Below are 22,272 nucleotides of genomic sequence, written 5' to 3'. Positions count from 1 at the left end.
AAAGTGTTGAAAGAATCAAATATGGTATTAAACTGTAGGGTACTACTAGCAAATCAAACATAGTTATCCTTCAGAAGTTCCAGTGTTTTTTAAATTGTAAAGGGTATGAGAGAAATAATATACAATTGCACTAGAAGTAATAATAAAGGTAATTATAACTTTTATTAACATTTTGTTGTAAATAACCTCCCATTCGTATTAGAGTAGTAAATGTACAATACGTCAACCAAAGGCTAGATATTCAATGCATCAATAAGATTTTTCCATCAAAAATAGTAGCAAAAATTGCAGTAACTGATAAAAATTAGTCATTTGGAATTTGTTGAGGGAAACCTCAAGAAAGTCAAGTTAGAATAAAAGAAAAATTTAAATAGGATTTTGCAGGATGCAAGAATAGTGGAGAACGATATTTTCAATAATTCGAATGTATTAATAAGAATTGACCTAAATCGAATAAATAGAAGATAACATTAACCATGAATGACACCCTAATGATCTTAACGGTTACTACTCTGAAGGTGGAGGAGTGAAACAAACGGGGAAAATATATAAACAAAACTGATGATCTTATAAATTTTAAAGTTTTAGCCTTTTATTTGCCTTTCTTCTTTCATATTTCAAAGCCAATGTATGTTAAACACCAAGAATGGGACAACAATTCCATCCAAACAGTGTATCCATTTTTGTTTTATTAATTGCATCTTATATTAGATATGCATAGTATAATCGTAATTTACAAATTCATTTATTCCTACTGTTCTGTTATACTTGCATTAATACACAAGCAAGACGAGTACGGGATTAATACATCAGTATGTTTTTACCAAATGAAAATAAAACTAATCTATTTAAGAGTACACTTATACACTAAACAAGTTCAATAAACAAGTGTGGTTTGGTTCGCTTCAATATTCTGATTTCTGTGTTGTCCACTAGCAGTATTGCTGTGTTGCTGTGATTCAGTAGCCTATTCTTAATTAATTATTAAGACGAAATCTTGGATCACATAAATCATTTTCCGACTAACCAGTACAATTGCTTGAGTCTAATCTGTCTGCTATTTATCTATGATGATATTTCCAATTCAACCTACGATAGAAATATATTTCGCGGAATTCAGCTCATTCTGCTTGTGGAATCGGGCATCCATCATCTGAAATTGACATGGGCAGATTTGAAACTATTAAGCTGTATTTTCGAGTTTCCAGTTCATTTGTAAATCTTTTTGACCGCTACATGTTCTATAGCCTTAGAAAAGATATACCTTTTTGGTGTGGTGTCAGAAAATGTTCCAACTACTGTTTCTTTTGTTGTTGGGTTATCGGCAGTATACAATGTACACCGATAAGAGATATAATTTTCTTAACAAAGAAATATTGCTTTAATTAGTTAAAATGGGCCGATCCCTGCAGTACTGCAATGCTGGGCCAACCCTTGACGGAAGCGGAGCAAGCCCCTAACCTCCCATCAAATTCCAAAAATCAGTTTAATATACTGGCTCCGCATGCGGAGCGTATCAGATATTAAGCTGATAAGAACAGATACTACACTTTGATCTTAGCCAAAAGGCCGAGAAGCGATAACTTTCCATCATATTCGAGAAATAATATGTGAAAGGGGACGAACTCAGACGGTAAAATAAATAAAGGCGAGCCCTCTAGGAAGAGGAATCGAAATAATCGTATGACACCTGAGCATTACTACCTGAGGAAATTATTGTATTCGTATTCTTATGGTGAGCTATAACATTTTTAAATTGTCGTGTCTTCGAAAGCAATTAGCATTCACCATTAGAGTTCACTCATGTATTAACACTTTGCAAATCACACGAAGGGAATATCTTAGCAGCCTCTGATGAAACCGATTTCTTCCATTTTAAATCGAATAAATAACTTTTTCTGAATAATCTGTATTTATCCATCTTATTACATTTTATATTTTCAATAATTTGGTACAATATAAAACAATACAATAGAAAAAGGAAGGATTATTCCAGAACACCAATTTGGGTTACGCTATAAGCATGGAACAATAAAACAAGTGCATATACTTGTAAACAATATAAATATGGACTCAACCACCAAAGATGTTGTTCAGATGCATCTCTAGACCTATCTCAGACCTTTGATAAAGTATGGCATGGCATATATATATATATATATATATATATATATATATATATATATATATATATTTCTATTATATACTATACTCAGTCAGCCTTTATAGTCATATGGAATCCAACTATAAGGAACCGCTAGCAAGTCTAATATATCCATAATACAACGGTTCCAATATAAAGAGTTGCGTGCCATTGTCGATGCTCCGTACTATGTTTCAAATGAAGAGATACAACGTTAATAGTTATATTCATCTAGAACCAATAACGAGTATAATTCAACGTGTTTGTGTAAAGAACTTTGAAAGAGTGTCAGTGAATCCCAATGTACTCGCTAAGCAGCTAAATATGTAAAGTGACAGTGAAGTGCGTAGACTAAAACGTCTAACACCATCCCATCTGACTATTGGACATATATAGATTTAGAATAAGCTTTAGAATAAGAAAAATTGATTAAAATAGTATTTTATACAGATCATTTTAACGATAATCATATATTTATTTTAAATTAAATTAATTCAATTTTAAAAGTATTTTATTATTGTTATTTTTGCGAGTGCTCGGACCCGTACCTTATGACTTGTACTATCTAACTAACAGACTTATCCTAAGTTAAAATTAAATTAAACCTATATTGTACTTTTTTATCAAGTCACTGCAGTGCATTAACACAGCACTAGATTCTCAGACACCGGCATACTTCTAGGTGTCTTCTCTTGGTGAAAATATTGTGGGAACTTGGCGAATTAGGACATTGTCGATCTAATGGAAGGAATATCGATAGTCTGTAGGGTATAGATTTCCCTGTAAGCGCGTTTCCGATGAACCAAGAGATCTTCAGCAGCATGTCCTTTTGTCTCATCTACAGATACTTTAGCTGACCCGGTGAGTTATACCAAACTTGGAACCCGGATAGTTAGAGGGATCTGATTAGAGCTTAATCATAGAGTAATAGAGAGAGAACTCAATAGAGGGCTCTGGAGACAAGTTTTGCTATGCCCGACATCCAGAGAATATTATCATAAGCAAAGAACTTTGGAACAAATCAAATTTATCTCTTCAGTTTTGTCCCCTTTTCATATTTGTTTAGGACTATGAATTTAATAGGACCTATTAGAGTTCTAGTTTTTGATTTTTTATACTGAAAACAATCTTTGAGACTTTCTTTGTTAAAATCCTATTTACATGTTTTATCCAAAAGTATATGGGGAATATTAGTTTTAACATTCTATCTGGAAGGTCATTAAATAGTGTACTTTTAAAAAGTTTTAAATTTACTTTTATTTAAAGATGTTTGACAAAAAATATGTTATATTATTGACGTGGTACTATCGTGAGATAAAATAAAAAAGATAGCTCAAACAACTACTGACAGTATAATAAAACAATTTTCTGGGACATGTGATATTGTCTTGCCTCGTTTGTTCATATAGACACATCTGCAATTGAAGCTATAAAGTGAAGTTGTAATTTCTCAACTCCTGGTAATACATCCCCCATTAGTATGGAATTAATCCTCTTCACAATTTCTTAAAGGCAAATGTGATAAAAAAAAAGTTAGATGAGCGCTTTAAATGATTTGCCAAACATACTAGCCGAATGATGTACATTCTTTAATCGATGAACTCTAATAGCCCAAAAAAAATTCCAAGTTATCTTGATTAAGTAGCTTTAAGCAAATATATTTATTCAGATAATTACACATTTTTTTTATTTAATGAAATGAACCCATTCAAGGTGATTATTAAGTTTTTAATTCACTTTAACAAATTTGTTCTTACTTAAGCAATAAATTGTAAGCACTAATTTTAATTTAATTCCTGAATAGTTTTGCACCAAAATCCTAGTGTATTGAACTTTGGTTAATTCTCTCTTAAAAGTTTTGCATTCAGGAGTTATTGTTTTAGTGGAGTTTCAACTATCAAATAATTGATCCAAGAATAAAAGTATATGGCCCTTTTTGTAGCTTTTTTCGGAAAGGGATTAATATATAAATTCTGCATTACTTTACTATCTGTGCATGCTGGTAGACAACACTTTCTAGAAGAGTTCACTTTACTATTATAAAAAAACCAAAACCGACTTATAAATACTAATAAACTAATAACTTAGTCTCTAAACATTACAAAAATCTAAGTGCACTGCTCCTTAGGTTAGGCACACTGAAGATGGCACCAGAAACACATAAACAACAAAGGCGCTATAGAGACGAAGTAAACCAATCGGATCCCATCGCGGCTCACAGCATATCGATTAAAACAAGTAATAAGTTAAATGTAGCGACATCTACGTGTTGGACGTCGCGAAACATCTCTCCAAAATTTCCTATAAAGTGAAATCTCTATTTCTCTATGAGCTTAGTACAGCAATGTTTTGGGCAACGGAGAGGCTATTTAGGTTACATATTAGGGGATAGATAAGATGAGCAACATCATTAACTTTGCATATCGCTTGTTAGATTTGCACTGACCAATTATCAGATTGGAGACCTGATATATATATATATATATATATATATATATATATATATATATATATATATATATATATTGTTAAGAATGCTATGTTAAGACTCAATATTGAAGCAAGTACAAGTAGCCAATATGAATCTCAGAATCTCTCATCAATGAATTTTGACAAGGTAATAGAGAATTATATATTTAAGTAATTGAGTTTTTAGGTACTTGAGTCTTCATTTTATTAAATTTGGTGGTGATTTTTTAGTGAGTAAGCTTTTTTTCCATTAAATATATTAATCTTGCCTTTATTTCGAAAAATGTTCTATTGCAACTTTTCTTGTATTGTAATTAATTAGTAAATAGTGCGAGAAGTATAAAGGAATATATCTACAAGGAAATTGTTATAAAATTTTATTTACATATAATATATTTGTATCATCCAAATATGTGGCAGTTTAGTAAATGTTTATGGCATAGTTGAAGTTCGTTCTTTTATATTCTTTAATTTATAATCAAAAATTTAATATTATGCTGTATTTTTCCTTTTACCTCCTATAATTTTTTTTATAAATTATGTTTTGTAAATTAATGTCATCTTACTGTTTTTTAAAGGTCATTTTTACTATATATATATATATATATATATACATATATATATATATATATATATATATATATATATATATATATATATATATATACATATATATTTAGGGTAAATTTTACTATATATATATATATATATATATATATATATATATATATATATATATATATATATATATATATATATATTACATATATATTTAGGGTAAATTTTATATGGCTCGGTGAATAGAGGTAAAACGAAATAAAACAGTGGTATATATATATATATATATATATATATATATATATATATATATATATATTTACCAGTCCACGATGATTTTTAATGTGTCCTCATTTAATTCATACTATATTCTTTATATAATGTGGGGATGACATTTTGGAATCTTCCCCACGAAAACACATTTTTAGAACCGCGAAGGATGGGGAGACCTGCTTATCGTCTCTGGTTGGCGAGAAATTAGTTCGATCTCTCAGCTCGCCAGGTAGCTACAGCGTTTTTGACCTCCCGGCAGGCTCTATTAGCCTCTTTCTTGTCTGCCGGATCTAAGGTGGCCCGTGCGTGTCTACAGAGTCGATTTTTCACTCGAATCTGCATCTTGATCTTATGCGGAAGTTTTTCATCAAGATTGAGTTGCGGTTTGGGTTCTGATGACATTTCGAATGACGGATTTTAGAAGATTACTAAATCACCTACTAGTCATTAACAGTAACTTTTCAACAAACCTAGGGATAATATAGAAAAAAGCCGAACTCTTTCGGTAAAGTATGCAAAGGCGAGACCTCTCTGGGTAGTACCTGAAATCAGTCACTTAACACCCGAGGATAGTTATCTGACAATTTAAGAGAATTTGCATTATTGTGGTAAACTTTCCCCGATACGGTAAACACGACTACAAATAAATCAAATTATCGTGTTTTTTGAAACTGTTTCTTATCTCAGCTGCACTAGATGAAAATCAAATTTTCGAGTATTGATTCGCAATCTTCCAAAACAATCCGTTAATTCAGGTACTAAAGCTTTATTGTAGCGTTGGGAACTATCGACTGAAAAGAGTCGAAACAGTCGATAGTCAAAAAAATAGCGACTGAAAATAGTAATTACTATTTCCAATCAAATTTACGGTTCGACTATTTTCTCCATTCGTGATGTCAGACGAAGATGTACGAATTCTTGTCTGTATAAAATGTGAGATAGGAAAGGACGGAGATAAATGCTTGGAGCACTTAATTTTAAAAGTCTTTATATTCTCCAATGGTAGTATAAGCTAGACAGATAGATACATATATATAGACAGACGATATATATATATATATATATTCACGTGATAACTTTAAAAAAGAAAAGGAAAAAAATTACTAATTTCTATTACCATGTAATAAATAAAATAATTTTAAAGGAAGTAGGATTACCTTTATACTGAATGTTCTGTGGATGTGTAAAAAGGAATTGAATAATAACACCAAAAATGTTTTAACGTGTTTTAATATATTAATTGCTATTTTTAAATAACATAGCATAAAAATATAAATAGTACAATACAACTTAAATAAAACCTAAAAACTAAAGATTTTCGATAACCATAACTACTAAATAAAATGTAAACGTATACCTAATCATTGAAAAATCTAATCCATGATGAACCTAAAAATGATCGTATAATAACTACCGGACCATTTTTAAATAAAAGTTTTATTTATTTTTGAACGGAAATATTTTTAAATTACTGTGAATATTATCATGTTCAACTTTTCTCCCGTTAGGTGATTTCTTCGATCGTTAATTGTTTGCCCAGATTTTGAAAAAACTCGTTCCCAGAGGACAGATGTTGGAGGTATAGAGGAATATTTTACGTGTAACTAATATAATTCAGGTAGTTTCATTTTATGGGTTTGCCAAAAAACAATGGGTTTTCTAAATCTGTAAAGTTTCTGCAGTACTTGGAGTAATTACTTCTTTCATTCTAGCTATTTTTTTATCAAAATATCTCCAAATGTCAATACATTCTTGGTCAGTAGTTTTGTCTTGAATTTCGAGTTGTGAAACTATATTTGTATTTTTTGAAGTTAAAATTGTACCTCTTTTGTGATAAATTTTTGTATCGGGTCAGCATTATTTGTAATACCAAATCTTGCTTTTTTAAATCTAGGATCTAAAAATGTGGATTTCCCGCTTATCGTATTCATTTCTAAAATTGAAAGTCTTTTATTGATGACATCTAATAGACAATTTTGTCATTTTTCCCCATTCACTTGTTAAAATCCTGGATTTGATGGAATGTTGCAGTCCTCTTATTAACCGTATAATTAAAGACATCGTTGGGATATCTTTCACCAGATAACTCGGTGGTCATTATTTCAATGGGCTTTAAAAGTTGAACACATTCTATTATGATCCATTCCATTCCATCCAAGATAAGTCCATTCGTTAGCAAATAAAAACTGTGGTGTTCTTCTTAATAGCCAACAAAATAAATTGTTGAATTTTAAAGTAGAGTTTTCCTATCAGAAAATGTATTTATTACAAATATTTAATATATTATATTCACCTCTTTTCGGTTAATATTTTTAAAAGAAATTTAACAACTGCTACTTTAAAAAATTCTTCAAATCTTTTGGATCTAAGCCATTTCTGAAACCTTTGTAACCTAATTTTAGTTTTCAAGATTTTAGGAAAAAAGTTTCGACAAACAAGAGGCTTGGACAAAAATCGTGAAAATTTATCAAAAAAGTATTACCTATTATACCAGTCCAAAATATTACCTATTATGCCAGTCAAAAGTATCTTACTATTTATCATTTACAATTTAATTTTTTTGCCCTTGAAAACTAGCGTTCCAAAATGCTGCTATATTAATTTACAATATATTGTTATTCACAAGTAAATTACAAAAAAAAAACATAAAACCACATATATTACATATAAATCTATATAAGCATAAATTCGGCGCATTACTTTCAAAGTCGCGGCTAGGACGGAAGGCCAGAACGTTAAAAATCAGTCGAATGAACTAGTAGAACCGAAAATAGTAACTAAAAGTAAACAACTGAAACAGTCGATAGTAAATAGTAATAAAATCAGTCGGACCGAAAATAGCGACTAAAAACAGTTACTAGTAAAAACAGTCGAAGCAAAAATAGCGACTGAAATAGTCGATAGCAAAAAGTAATCAATTACTAAACAGTCGATAGTCGGTTACAGTCGATTGTTCCCAACACTACTGTATTGCTTTATTATCCCTTGGATTTTTTTTAGCACGCTTACAGGGTGAACACTTTATGTAATATTGGACAATAAAACTTATACTTAAACAGAATTAATCTAACTGAAAATTATATTAAAATTAAATGAATTAAACACTGCACTGGCTTCTTTAAAAAAACGCGCGCACGACGAGGTGTATTGCCTTAGCGTAAGTTTTGCAGCAAGTTGGCAGACTAAAATATTGTCGAATTGCTCAGCGTCTTTCATAAACGTCGCTTGTATTTAAAAAAATCGGCCACCTATGGGATATTGGTTTTGCTGTGGATTATCATTTTCCTGATGAATCAGGGGGTCTTCAGGATCATCCGCAGCATGTTGTTTTGTCTCACCAACAGAGACTGGGCCGGTGACATGAAGCTATACCAAACTTGGGACGGATCTAATTAGAGGTCTGTACAGCAATCTTTTGAATGCAGCAGGGAGATACATATTAGGGGATAGTTAAGATGAGCAACACCATTACCTTTGTATATCGCTTGTTTGATTTGCACTGACCAATTATCCGCTTGTAGACTTGGATACCCCGCTTCCAATGGAAGACAATTGCTTGAGTTTCGGATGGATTGACTTGCAGTCACCAGAACCTATACAATACACGGTATCGCGGTATTGTCAGCGAACAGGGTTGTCCTCACCCCATCAGAAGGTCAGCCATGTAGAGATTGAATAGGACCTGGGCTAGAGGAGAGCCCTTCGGTAGCCGGGCCTTTTGTTCCTCCTTGATTGATAATTTTTCGTTCATTTTGAGCTGAAATGACCTGTTCCCCTAGTAGAACTTGACTTATGAAACTACGTCTATATTATTTAACATAAAAATATACCCTTTATTCTATAGCAATCTACAAAATTGGTGTTATAAAATGATTATATTTTACTAATAATTCAAACCTGATAAACTTATTCTCGCATTACCTGCCGCTAATTTTGCGACATAATTATATTACCTCAACAAAATGTAAATCAAAAATTAACCTAAAATGACTTAAAATCACAACTTTGGCAAACAACAAGGCGTATATAGAAAAGGACGCGTAGTTATGAAAACTGTCAGGCTAGATTAGAACAAATGCGCATATGCATTTCTAGCCGGTCAACACTTTATATATAGACTTTTTACTGTCATCTGGAACATTCATAGTTAACAGTAAAAGGCTATTGTCTTGCGCGCCAAAACTGCTCATGCGCATCTATTTTAAACTAGCCTGACAAATTTCACAACCTTTAAAAGTGCATTGCTATTTTATCGAATAGACTATATTTTCAAATATTTGACATAAATATCTCTTAATCCCATAGCAATCTACTAACTAGTGCTATTAAATTATAACATTTTACTTACCTTACACACATATTTTCATATTGTTCGCTGTTAATTTTCTCTATTAGTTAATAAATGATTATATAAACTAATTGAAAAATAATGTAACATTAAAATTAACATAAAAGTATTACCTAACTTCTCCCTTCACAACACCTTCTACCTTTTCTTAATCTCGTCAAATACTTGCAATATCAGAAATGTATAAATATATGTAAAAATATAAACATTCATTTTTTCATTTTTATCTTTAGTATAATTTTCAAATATCTCTTTCAAATTCGAGAAGGAATGCATACATCTCCACTCACTTATTTTTTTTTTATAACATCTTTATTAGATACGCTTAGTACAATCTTAATTTACAATTAATTTATTACAATTAATTTATTACTACTTTTCCTATGTGCTTGGATTAATTAACAAGCAAGACGAGTACGAGAAAATACATCAGTATGTATTCCTCAATTATAAAATTATAATTATTTATTAATTATTAACTTATAGCTATAGTTTACACTAAATGTATACACTTTATATAAGTTCGTATGGTTTTGTTCGTTTCAATCTCCCGACATCCTGTGCGCTGTCCAGGAGTTGTATTGCTTCCACGTTAGAATGATTTAGTAATCTTCTAGTAATCCATTTGATTTCCAGGCCATCGTGCAGTTCTTCATTGGTTACATAGCGATAGGCATTGGTAATCAATCGAAGAATCTTGTTTTCACAGCGCTGTATGACTAACTGATTTGCATTTTTAGTGCAACCCCATATTTGCACCCCATAGGTCCAAATTGGCTTTATAATTGTATTATAGATCAACCTCTTTGATTTTAGATCAAGTTGAGAGTATCTTCCGACTAACCAGTATAGTTGTTTTATTTTGGTTCTAATGTGTTTTGCTTTTTGTCTAACGTGATGCTTCCAATTTAATCTACCGTCAAGATGGATTCCAAGGTATTTTGCTAATTCTGCTTGAGGAATCGGGCATCCATTGAGTGATATAATTAAGTTTTTATTATTTCGCCTTAATGCAAAATTAACGTGAACAGATTTGGAGCTATTAAGTTGAATTTTCCAATCTTTTGTCCATTTGTAGATTTTGTTGACTACCACTTGCACTTTTTCTATTGCCCTAGGCAGAAATATATCTTTTGCCATAATAACTGTGTCATCAGCAAAGGTTCCAAGAAGTGTTTCTTTTGTTGTTGGAATGTCAGCAGTGTAGAGCAGATACAGGAGAGGTCCTAAAACGCTATCTTGTGGAACTCCAGCCGAGATATTTTTAAATGTCGAGAACGCCTTTTCGTGCGATACTCTAAATTTTCTTCCGAATAAATGACTCCAGCAATTGACAATAGTTACGCGGTAACAATTTGCTCATCTTACAGATTAATCCCAAATGCCAAACCCGATCAAAAGCTTGTGAGACATCCAGGAATATTGCAGGGCAGTATTTCTTTTCTTCAAACGCTCTTTCAATAGCCGCAGTTACTCTATGCACTTGATCGATAGTTGAATGGTGATTTCGAAAACCAAACTGGAAATCTGGTATTGTTACCAAATGTTTAACACGTTTATATATCAGCTTCTCAAATAGCTTTGATATTGCAGGTAGTAGCGAAATATGCTTCCGGGACATGCTTCAGCCTTAAACAGGCATTAAATATATATGCCAACATGATGATTGCTTTTCGTGGCAGTTCTTTCAATAATCCAGGTGAAATGCCATCTATACCAGGTGCCTTTTTAGGATTGAGGTTATCAATTTCAATGGCAACTTCCAGTGGAGAAATTAGATTTAGATCTACATCGGGTTGATAAATAGGAGATGTATCCATGGTAGATTCTATATCATTAGGCCGAAAAATGTTAGCTAAATATTCAACAATTCAACTTTTTCATTGTCGCGTCTAACCCATTCATTTCGATCATTTTTAATAGGCGGCACTCGAATAATTGGTCTTTTAATTCTTCGAGTTCCTCTTCATAGCGAATAATCTTTGTCTGCTTGTGAGCTTAATTCACTTAAATACTTTTGAAAGCAATTCTGTTTATATTCTTTGATCTTTTGATTTGTCTGATTACTAATTCTATTAAACGTGGTTTTGTCAGCAGCATTTCTGGTTCTGTGCCATACTCTTCTAGCTTTTCGCCTTTCTTTTATCATTTCTCTAATTTCGAGGGGGTAAAGTACTTCATATTCTGATTTCTCTCTTGCAATTGGGGTAGCATCTTTTGCAGCTGACCGAATTTGTTCAGTTATATGTTTGGTTTGTTGCTCAAGATCATCTATAGTTTTAAGTCTTACTTTTAAACTGATTTGTTCCTGCAGTATTAATCTGAATTTGTCCCAGTCAGTATATTTGTTGGTAAGATTAGGCTTTTTTGCTTTTCTTAGGATTGTCGCGCCCAGTGTTAACAATACTGGAGTGTGATCAGATGTTAGATCGCACAAGCTTTCTGTAGTAATTTGATTTAATGAGATGGCTTTTGTAATGTAGAAATCCAGCAGGTCTGGGACTTTATTACTGTCTGTGGGCCAGTAAGTGGGTTCGCGCCCTGAATGATAATTACAATTTGTAAGGTTAATGGCTTTGAGTAATTCCTTTCCTTTTCCAGGTGTTATTATTCGTGAACCCCAAGCTGTATGTTTAACATTAAAGTCTCCACCAATAATAAACCGTGGGTCTAATTTTGAAAAGATATCTTTATATTGTTGTTGTGTCATTTTATGTCTCGGTGGACAATATATAGCGCCAATATTTATTTCAGCCCCGTTTTTTTCGATACTACTTATCGTAGCTTGTATTTCTTCATTTTTTATCTCTTCTTGTTCGAAATGTTGTATATTTTGTTTAATTATTAAAGCTGTTCCGCCTCGAGCCCGTTCACTGGGGTGTAGTGTCCAGTAAGCATCATAACCCCGTATTTTAATGTAGTTTTTTTTAGAAAAATGTGTTTCCGATATGAGAGCTATATCTATGTTATTTGTTTTTAAGAATAATTCTAGTTCCCGGACTCTTTGATTTAGTCCGTTTGCGTTCCAAGTTATAATCCTTAGAAACGAATTACTCATTTTGATTTCTCTTTAGCTTGTTTTGGGTAGATTTCCCCAATCCGGATTTCTCCAATTTTTCCACCCTGTCTGCTAACTGACTGAATTTCTGTCTCATTTCGGTCTGGAATTCTGTGAGCAATTTCATCATGTCGACGATAGTTGGCTCGTTGGCCGCAGCTTTCTGCGGTTTCGTATCAATTTGTTTATCATTTGATATTTTGACGTTTATATTTTTGATCGATGGTCTTACGGTTTCATGGGTTTTTTTATTTTCAACGGTAGATGTTGTTTCAGAGTTTTTGACTTTGTCAATTTGTCTTAAGCGTTGTTCTGCTGTAATTTTCTTTGGCTGGAGTTCTTTTTTTATATACTGCACATCCTTTATAATTGGCAGGGTGACCTTTTTCATTGCACAACACGCATGTCGCTACACTATTGCGTTGTTTTTTGCACTGAGTTATGTGATGTTTACCGGCACATTTCACACATCTTGGTTCCCTACTGCAAAAATGTTTAGTGTGTCCAAGATTTTGACAGTTTGTGCATTGTGGTATATTATTATTTTTCTTCGGAGGTTCCACTTTTATCCTACAGTCTAGTAAATAATTTATGTCGTATATATTTTTATTATTTTCCTTTTGTGTCATGTCTACGTAGAACAACGGAAAAGTTTTAATTTGTTTTTCGCCATTTACATTTGTTGTCTTTTTCGCTATAGGCGTGACGGTCACTACTTCGTGCCCGCAAGCCCGTAATTCCGATTTAATATCGTCCTGATCTGTTGTGGACGGTAATCCTCTAATGACTACTCTATACCACTTATCACTTTTTAACTGATAAGTGTGATATTCGAGTTTATTGAATGAATTGTTTCTCCACTCACTTATGACAGGGTTTAAAAAACATTAGTACGCACGCATTGGAATGAAATATAAATAAACCATTAATTTAGTATATTATATCATTGTTAGTTTCGAAATATTAAAATGAGATGAAACATGTTTGGCGTCACTATTCCATTCCATTTTTCACGCCACAACTTGCCAATTTAAAATTATTTAAAATCTATAAGAACTTAGAATTAAGCAATTGTCTCAGTTCTTTTCTTTTTCAAAATTAATACGGGAAGAAATTCGTACATCTCCGTTGGTTATCATGGATAGAAAAACTCTCGAAACGTGCATTTGACTGAACTACTAATTATTATTTTCAGTAACCAATTTTTTGACTATCGACTGTTTCGACTATTTTCAGGAGGACACATTACTCCACAAATATCTCCGGAACTAGCGCATGCATACATACAGCGTTATTTACTTACATATTTTTAATCGTGATTATTAGATTTAATCTCGAAAATATATATAAGCTGGTAAATAGGTTCAGGAGGTAAATAATAAAGGTAACATTTTGGAAATAACACATTTTATTTAAAAAATTATTGAATAAAATGAAATAATACAAATAATTTCTATATGACTTTCTATTTTTATAAAAACACCATATTTAAATTAATTTACATATTTGAACAACTCCAAGAATCATATAAATAAACATTACCATAAAAAAGACCGAAATAATTTAGATCAAACCAATCCAATATAGTTAAAACCAAACGAATAAGCCACCACCACTATATATGAAAGCAGTGAAATTCTTCTAAAAATCTCCAAATATGATCAACTATGATCGCGGCTATTCTTGATCCACAAACCCAATATAATAATGAATTGACTGCCTTGAGCTTTCGATAAGCATTAAATTTACTAGCCTAAAATGAATGGATTTTCGTACTTTTAAGATGAAAGAAATCTCAGTCAATATATTTTTACAAAACAATAATTTATTTACCTATACTTTTATATAATAATGCATCATATTTTCCTTTGCATTAGATCATTAGGGTGTCGTTGATAGTTTTATATTTTGTTTATTTGATCCAGGTCTACTTTTGTTAGCAAATATATTTATTTCATAGTATCACTACACTTTTCTTACATTTTAGCAAAATGGTGTCTAATTTATTCTTCTCTGATTCTCTGAATTTCACATTCTTCGACTTTCATTCTTAATAAATTCTAGCTACACCTTACCTATAAAATAAAATTTAAATATATACTAAAATATATTATGTTGAAAATAAATGTCTAATTATTACCAGTTTTTATTACCAAATTTTTGCTACTATTCTTGATGGACAAAACTCTTTAATGACTTGACTACTTCCAACACAACAAGAATCATTTTCTTCTCTGTTCTTGTTATCATTATATTTTGGCATATGTTGATGACCAGTCGATGTCGTTGAATAAGTACACTATAAATAAAATTGATGCTTGATTCGTCCATATTTTAAAATCAATGTATGTTAAACTGTTAAATATATGACTTGTCTCGATACAAGAGCCAGTATAGAAAGGAGGAAGAAAAGTTAGTAGAGGGTGCTGTGACTTGTATCGATTAGGTATAAATTACCAGGGATCAAAATATAATTTCTCTTTTGTTCCAAGGCCATAAGTGGTGTATTAATTCCGTCCCGTCCCGAATCATAAGTGATTCGTAAAATAAACCACCAAGAATAATACAACAATTTAATTATTATTACCATAGAATTATTAATGTAACCTTAAAGCTAAATATTCTAAATTTTTTTGTTGTTTCGACTTCATCGACTGTACCGATTGACTCGCAAAGAATGACCACCATTAGAAAAGGAAGACTATATAGTTTATTCTTTTCTATGGTTTATTCTATGCAGGAAAGTGCGCACGCGCTAAATCCCGAGATATTTATGGAATAATGTATCTTGTTCTCGTTTTCAGTGGACAGATCTCAACGCTAATTAAAACCATCAGTATCGTTCTGTTCTTGCTGTTAACAGTCGCCACTTTTTTCCGTAAAATGTTCATTGTCTCAAACTTTCACATACCATAAATTATATAATTACATTAACACAAAGATTAGTTTCAATTAATCAAAATGGGCCGATCCCTGCGGTACTGCAATGCTGGGCCAACCCGGGACGGAAGCGGAGCAAGCCCCTAACCTTCCATCAAATTCCAAAAATCAGTTTAATATACTGGCTCCGCATGCGGAGCGTATCAGATATTAAGCTGATAAGAACAGATACTACACTTTGATCTTAGCCAAAAGGCCGAGAAGCGATAGCCCTCAGATACATTTAGAGGACTATATATCAAAAGGAGGGAACTGACACGGTAAAATACATAAGGATGAGCCCTCTATGAAACTCCATTGAAAAGAATGTATGATACCTGACCATTGCTATTCACACCGATATTTTTAGATCCCTGTGTTACCGAAAGCAATTGGCATTGAGGTCACCTACCACCTATTATTAATAATATGCAAACAGGGGTGTGCAACTGCAATGGTAAGTAGTGGGGCAAAGTTTCGCTTAGTCCAATCATTGGCGGCGCTGACAACGCGAATTTGATTGGTTAGTTTAAAATAGTTATGTAGAAACCTGTAAGGAAAATACCTTGCTTTGATTGGTCTGCCATTTCCCCTGATTATTTTGTGACGTCACAGTTATTGGCCAATAGTATTTAAATAAAAATCAAATTTAAATTTTAAAATTAATTTATTAAAATAAAATCCTATACAAATATACATAAGTGTAAATAATATAAATATATATAAACAAAAAGCAAAAAAAAACAATTATGAACTCTATTCTAGGCAATATTAAAATATCTATAATTCTTCTATAAGGCCTTCCCATATATGTTTAGTGCCATCAATTTTATGGGATCTATTAGAGTTCTAACTTATCTTGATATATTGAAGGTAAACTTTAAATCCTTTCCTGTTGATATTACATTAACTTCATTAAACCAAAAATACAATCAAACCTCAGAATAACTTAAAATTTTGTCTTGAAAATCATTATGGATTGGACAGTCGAAACACTAAAAATTTGTGTTTTTTAACAATATTTAGATTTTAGAGTATTTAATCTGTGGAAATACTTAATATAAAATATAGACAAATATTGCATGTTGTCTCTTTTTCAGAAGTTTTGTTAAATAGCCTGAAATAAGACTAAAATACAATATCAGACTTTTGTTTTCCTCAGAGCAAAATTCTCTGGAACTGAAAATATAGACTCAACTGGTGATTTAACAACCTCAAGTGGTACTAGATCTCCCGTTAAAAAAGAATATAAGTTATCTAACATGTTCATCTTCTTCACAATTTTCTCCGGGAGAATGATGTGAAAAAATTGAAATGATGAGCCCTTTTAAAAATTTCTCGAACATACTAGGGGAAGGATGCTGTTTCTACCTCTATGACCTCTAATAGACCCAACAAAAATCTTTAAGCAATCTTGGTTAAGATTTGTTAAACAAATGTAGTTATTTGTAAATTTAGACAAAAAAGATTTCTTTAAGTTAATAAATCCCCTAAAAGTAGCAATTAAATTTTTAATTGATGGCACCATAACAAATATTTTCTTAACAAGGCAATCAAATTTAAATATATAATTCATCTACTATAAAATGATTGAACACTGAATGTTCTAAAAAGTTAAAGTATTGCAAATATTTTAGGGATATTTTATAATTAAAAGTAGTATTTATTACTACCAATTATCCAGTTATATTAATTATTACCTTCTTGTAAGACTTCTTTATGTAGAGACATCACACTGACAACATACGCACAACTTGGTAGATTAATTGAATTTTATTACTACTAACATCTTCATAAGTTCTTGAATTTCTGTAAACAAACAATATATAAACAGACATGTAGTAGATAGATAATTTTATATGTACCTGATAAAACCAATGATGAATATGCATTTACCCAAATACCTGTTCGTGAAGGAAGGATAATTCTAAATTTTTCACTAATATGTCCATAACAAACACCATGACGTTGATATATTTGCATTGTGGTTTATCCAGGTAACTTACTACTATTTACTTGATCAACCCATTTTTGGAAAGGAGCGAGATCATTCTTTGGGAAACAATGTCTAATTTCCGTAGTAGAATTTTACCCCGGTACACTACATATTTTACTACACTGAGGTATTGTCATCAATTTTTATATTATTACCGCAAAATAATTAATGTAAAACAGAAAATATGCACAACGTAAAACGAAAATTTCGTGATCTAAACAAAAACCATAACCTACAAACAACAAACATAAAAATGGACGCCCATAGAAAATGCTGATTTCACACAATTTGATCGACCAACCACATTTCATGTTAGTGGCGGCACCTGGAATTTAAACTGCCAATCACAATTTGCGATCGCAGGGCTACAGTTGATTGAACTAAACAAAACATTTCCCCAAGGTCGCCTATACCGTGAAATTTCTATTTTTTCTATGTATGCAAATCACAGGAACAGAATATCTTAGCAGCCATTGATGAAACCGATTTTTTTTTTAAATGTTGAGTCCAATAAAATCTCAATTTTGTATAGTTAAGTAAAATATTATTATCATGTTATCTCAACCTTCAGATTTCCAAGCTAATTGAATAATGAAGAACTAAATCATCTTCAATATAGTTTAAACCTATCTATTAAATTATTTCGGTAAAGTTTCTAAATAAGCGTGATTCCCTATTCGAATAATTTCCGTATAGATAGAAACATTCCTTTCGACAAAGTGCTGCAGATTTCCTTCATATATTATTGTTAACTTTCGAAAATATCAGAATAATGAATCTTATAAAATACTACAAAATCATATATGCACATTTAGCTTAATACCTTTACACTGAACTCCTCAAAAACCCCGGAAGGGTATAGTGGTCTGGTGCAGTTACCTAAGTAACTTCAAAGTATACAATTAATTGTCTATAGCGCCCCTCTAGATTCTAATCGTTGAGGAATTGTATCTTCCGTCACATCAGCTAAGCAATAACATTATACGCAAATATCTGATAATTTTAGATAAATATTCGTATAAAAGAAATTCAAAAATCTGTTTACAATTAACGGAGAAACCGGTTAGGTGAACATACATAAAAATTAGAAACGAATATTGAACCTCCTTGACAAAAGTCGCTTAAAATAACTAAATATAATTACACAAAATAAAACATAAAAACAATATTAATGTGGTTCTAAATCAATTTTTTCACCTAAAAATTGATGTCTATTTTATTTAACTGAATAGCAGTTAATAATGAATTATTTTATCCATCAAAATTAGCTTATTTTGCCTTTATAGAATAACAATCCTTAAAAATAGCTTTTCCAAAATCTGCCATACTAAAGATATTATTTATCACAACATGGCAAAAGCCGGACGCCAAAGTGGACCTATGAACAAAAAGAAGATAAGAAACTAAACTTGTGGAACAAATGAAAGGTGAAATATAGAATTTTATTACGACTTACAATCTAAATCATTATAAGGCTTTATATTTTGAATTACTTTACATGGGCCGATCCCTGCGGTACTGCAATGCTGGGCCAACCCATGACGGAAGCGGAGCAAGCCCCTAACCTTCCATCAAATTCCAAAAATTAGTTTAATATACTGGCTCCGCATGCGGAGCGTATCAGATATTAAGCTGATAAGAACAGATACTACACTTTGATCTTAGCCAAAAGGCCGAGAAGCGATAACACTCAAATACATTTTAGGGAGTAAATATTAAAGGCAGAGAACTGAGACGGTAAAATGTAGATAGGCTCTCCCTCTATTGGTGGCGGTCGAAATGATAGTATCATATCGGAGAGTAGCCTACCTGAATAAAAATGACGTCACCTTTCAAGTAGGTAGCAACGGGTTGTTAAAATTACCGTTGTTTTTTTGTTATTTTTTATAAATCAAGAAATACATTAATATAATTATCTCAACCTTACCAATAAACAAATTGAAAAGCATACCTGAGCTACCTATTTTTTCTGAAAATTATGAAATTAATAATATATGTGAAATATAGGGAGGGTGTAGGTACTTATCAAGACAGATGCTTTTAATGTCAGATAATAATGATACTAACAATTAATACTACTGCTAATAATACAGGTAACAATGTGCAACAATGTTAGCGATAACAGTAACAGAATAATCATGATGATTAATAACGATTTTAGACAATCACAGTGAGACATAATCATAACATATAATAATAGACAATAGTGATAACTGATGGCAATGATAAATATGTTAAGATAAAATAATAAAACAGGCGACGTATCAGCTTCTACCCTAACACTAACTTTAGTGGTCGTGCACTAAGATCAAAGGAGACACACGAAATCCTACCACCAAGGTTAACAATCCTCGCTAAAGTAAAAATAAAATAAAAAATAAATCAATAAATAAAGCTTTACACTCACTTCTCATAATTCCTATGAGGAATGTGCAATGCTCACAAAGAAAAAGACAAAAGCCACCAGGAACCACTGAATGGGATCAGTGGATTAATAATTATTTTGATATCAGTTATTGACTTATAAAATTGTTATATTTATACTTTAAAGTAATTGAAAAATTATAGGAAATATAAATATAAATAATTAGAACATAATAAGGTAATAATAAATTGAATGAAAATAAAGAGCGAAAACTGTGTTGAGATTTTACGGTGATTGATTACGGTGATATACTGAGATTAGTTTTAACAAATAGCTTTATTTAATACACTTATCTAAACAGTTGAAGACTATATAAATGAATTAATGAATTAACCTATATACAATAACAAACGACAACACCGTGGTTTCTCTCTTGAATAATTATTATATATATCTGACAACTATATAACTCTAAAGTCCCTAGAAACTAGTAACATTTCATTATTGTACTTAACACAGATTCCTTCTTTTTAAGTAAAGAAGAAATATTTACTTTAACAAACTGGAATACTCTGTGAAGAAACTCACCATTAGAAAAACTGGTAAAGTTGAACACAAAAAAGAAGGTACTAACTTGAAGCATTGAGTCCTCAAAAATGAACTGATATGGAACTCCAACGTTCCTAGGACATGTCAACTTATCACATCTGGCAATAAAAGCCCACGAAATGGATCAAGAGTGTTGTACGACATATGTATTTTTATTATGAGTTGTCCTGGAATTAAGATCCATGATAACAAACGAACAAAGCTATCATCACTACCGTACTCAAATAACATCGACATAGGATTAATTCAAGAGATATTCCTTAAACCTTCATAGAGGTTTTCTATTTCCAACTACTCAATTATCAGGAATCATCAGACCACAGGAGGTGGGTGATACAGCCATCACGCTGACAAGGACTATCAAACACTATAACAGGTCAATTGAAAAGTCTCCGGACTGACATAGATGACGCTACTAGAATTAAATCCATATGTTTTTTAGTTAGCCCTAACCCTCAAAAGATGCATGTATAAATTTGACGGCTGTCGGTATTACGAATCACTGACGATTCGGGACGGGACGGAATTAATACACCACTTATGGCCTTGGAACAAAAGAGAAACTTTATTTTGATCCCTGGTAATTTATACCCACTCGATACAAGTCACAGCGCCCTCTACTAACTTTTCTACCTCCTTTCTATACTGGCTCTTCCATCGAGAGAAGTCATATATTTAACAGTCGGATCACTAGTTTGTGAATTATAGCATTTTGAGTGAAGATATTGTGAAAAAAATGGATAAAAAAGAATTTCGCGTGTTGGTAAAACATTGCTTTTTGAAGGGAAAAAATACAGTTGAAGCAAAGACTTGGCTTAATACCAAATTTCCGAACACTACCCCAGGAAAATCAACCATCAAGGATTGGTATGTAAAGTTTAGACGTGGTGAAATGAGCACCGAAGACAGTGAACGCAGTGGACGCCCAAAAGAGGTTGTTACGGACGAAAACATTTAAAAAATCCACAAAATTATTTTGAATGACCGTAAATTGAAATTGAATGAAATAGCAGACACTTTAAAGAAATCAACTGAACGTGTACATTATATCATTCACGAATATTTAGGTATGAGAAACCTCTGTGCAAAGTGGGTGCCGCGCGAGCTTAGTTTTGACCAAAAACAACGACGAATTGATGATTCGGAGCAGTGTTTGAAGATGATCAAACGTAATAAACCCGAGTTTTTGCATCGATATATGACAATGGATGAAACACGGCTCCGTCATTTCACTCCGAAGTCTAATCGACAGTCATTCGAGGGGACTGCACACGATGAACCCGCTCCAAAGCGTGGGAAGTCGTGTCAAGTCAGCTGGCAAGGTTATGGCGTCTGTATTTTTGGATTCGCACGGAATAATTTTCATTGACTACCTTGAAAAGGAAGGACCATCAACGGCGACTATTACATAACGTTATTGGACCGTTTGAAGGACGAAATCGCCGGAAACGGCAGAGTCACAAGTCAGTGAAAACGATGACAAAAATCCATGAATTGGGCTTCGAATTGCTTCCTCATCCACCGTATTCTCCAG

The 22,272-nt window shown here is 32.0% G+C and overlaps 3 non-coding genes across 3 annotated transcripts; all 3 read right to left on the bottom strand.

Moving 5' to 3' along the window:
* Positions 1-1,389: 1,389 nt before the first annotated feature.
* LOC143201805 (U2 spliceosomal RNA) lies at positions 1,390-1,581 on the bottom strand. The gene has a single exon (XR_013007013.1). It is a non-coding gene; the product is annotated as a U2 spliceosomal RNA (small nuclear RNA).
* A 14,224-nt stretch (positions 1,582-15,805) lies between these two features.
* Positions 15,806-15,997, bottom strand: LOC143201806 (U2 spliceosomal RNA). Its single transcript, XR_013007014.1, has one exon. It is a non-coding gene; the product is annotated as a U2 spliceosomal RNA (small nuclear RNA).
* Positions 15,998-19,257: 3,260 nt separating this feature from the next.
* Positions 19,258-19,449, bottom strand: LOC143201803 (U2 spliceosomal RNA). The gene has a single exon (XR_013007011.1). It is a non-coding gene; the product is annotated as a U2 spliceosomal RNA (small nuclear RNA).
* Positions 19,450-22,272: the final 2,823 nt, after the last annotated feature.

This window comes from Rhynchophorus ferrugineus, unplaced genomic scaffold, assembly GCF_030347505.1.
Source record: "Rhynchophorus ferrugineus isolate W39M unplaced genomic scaffold, kcgeb_rfMv2 rfM8, whole genome shotgun sequence".
Taxonomy (NCBI): domain Eukaryota; kingdom Metazoa; phylum Arthropoda; class Insecta; order Coleoptera; family Curculionidae; genus Rhynchophorus; species Rhynchophorus ferrugineus.
Note: the sequence above shows the minus strand (reverse complement) of the source record. Positions and strands in the feature narration are given on the sequence as shown.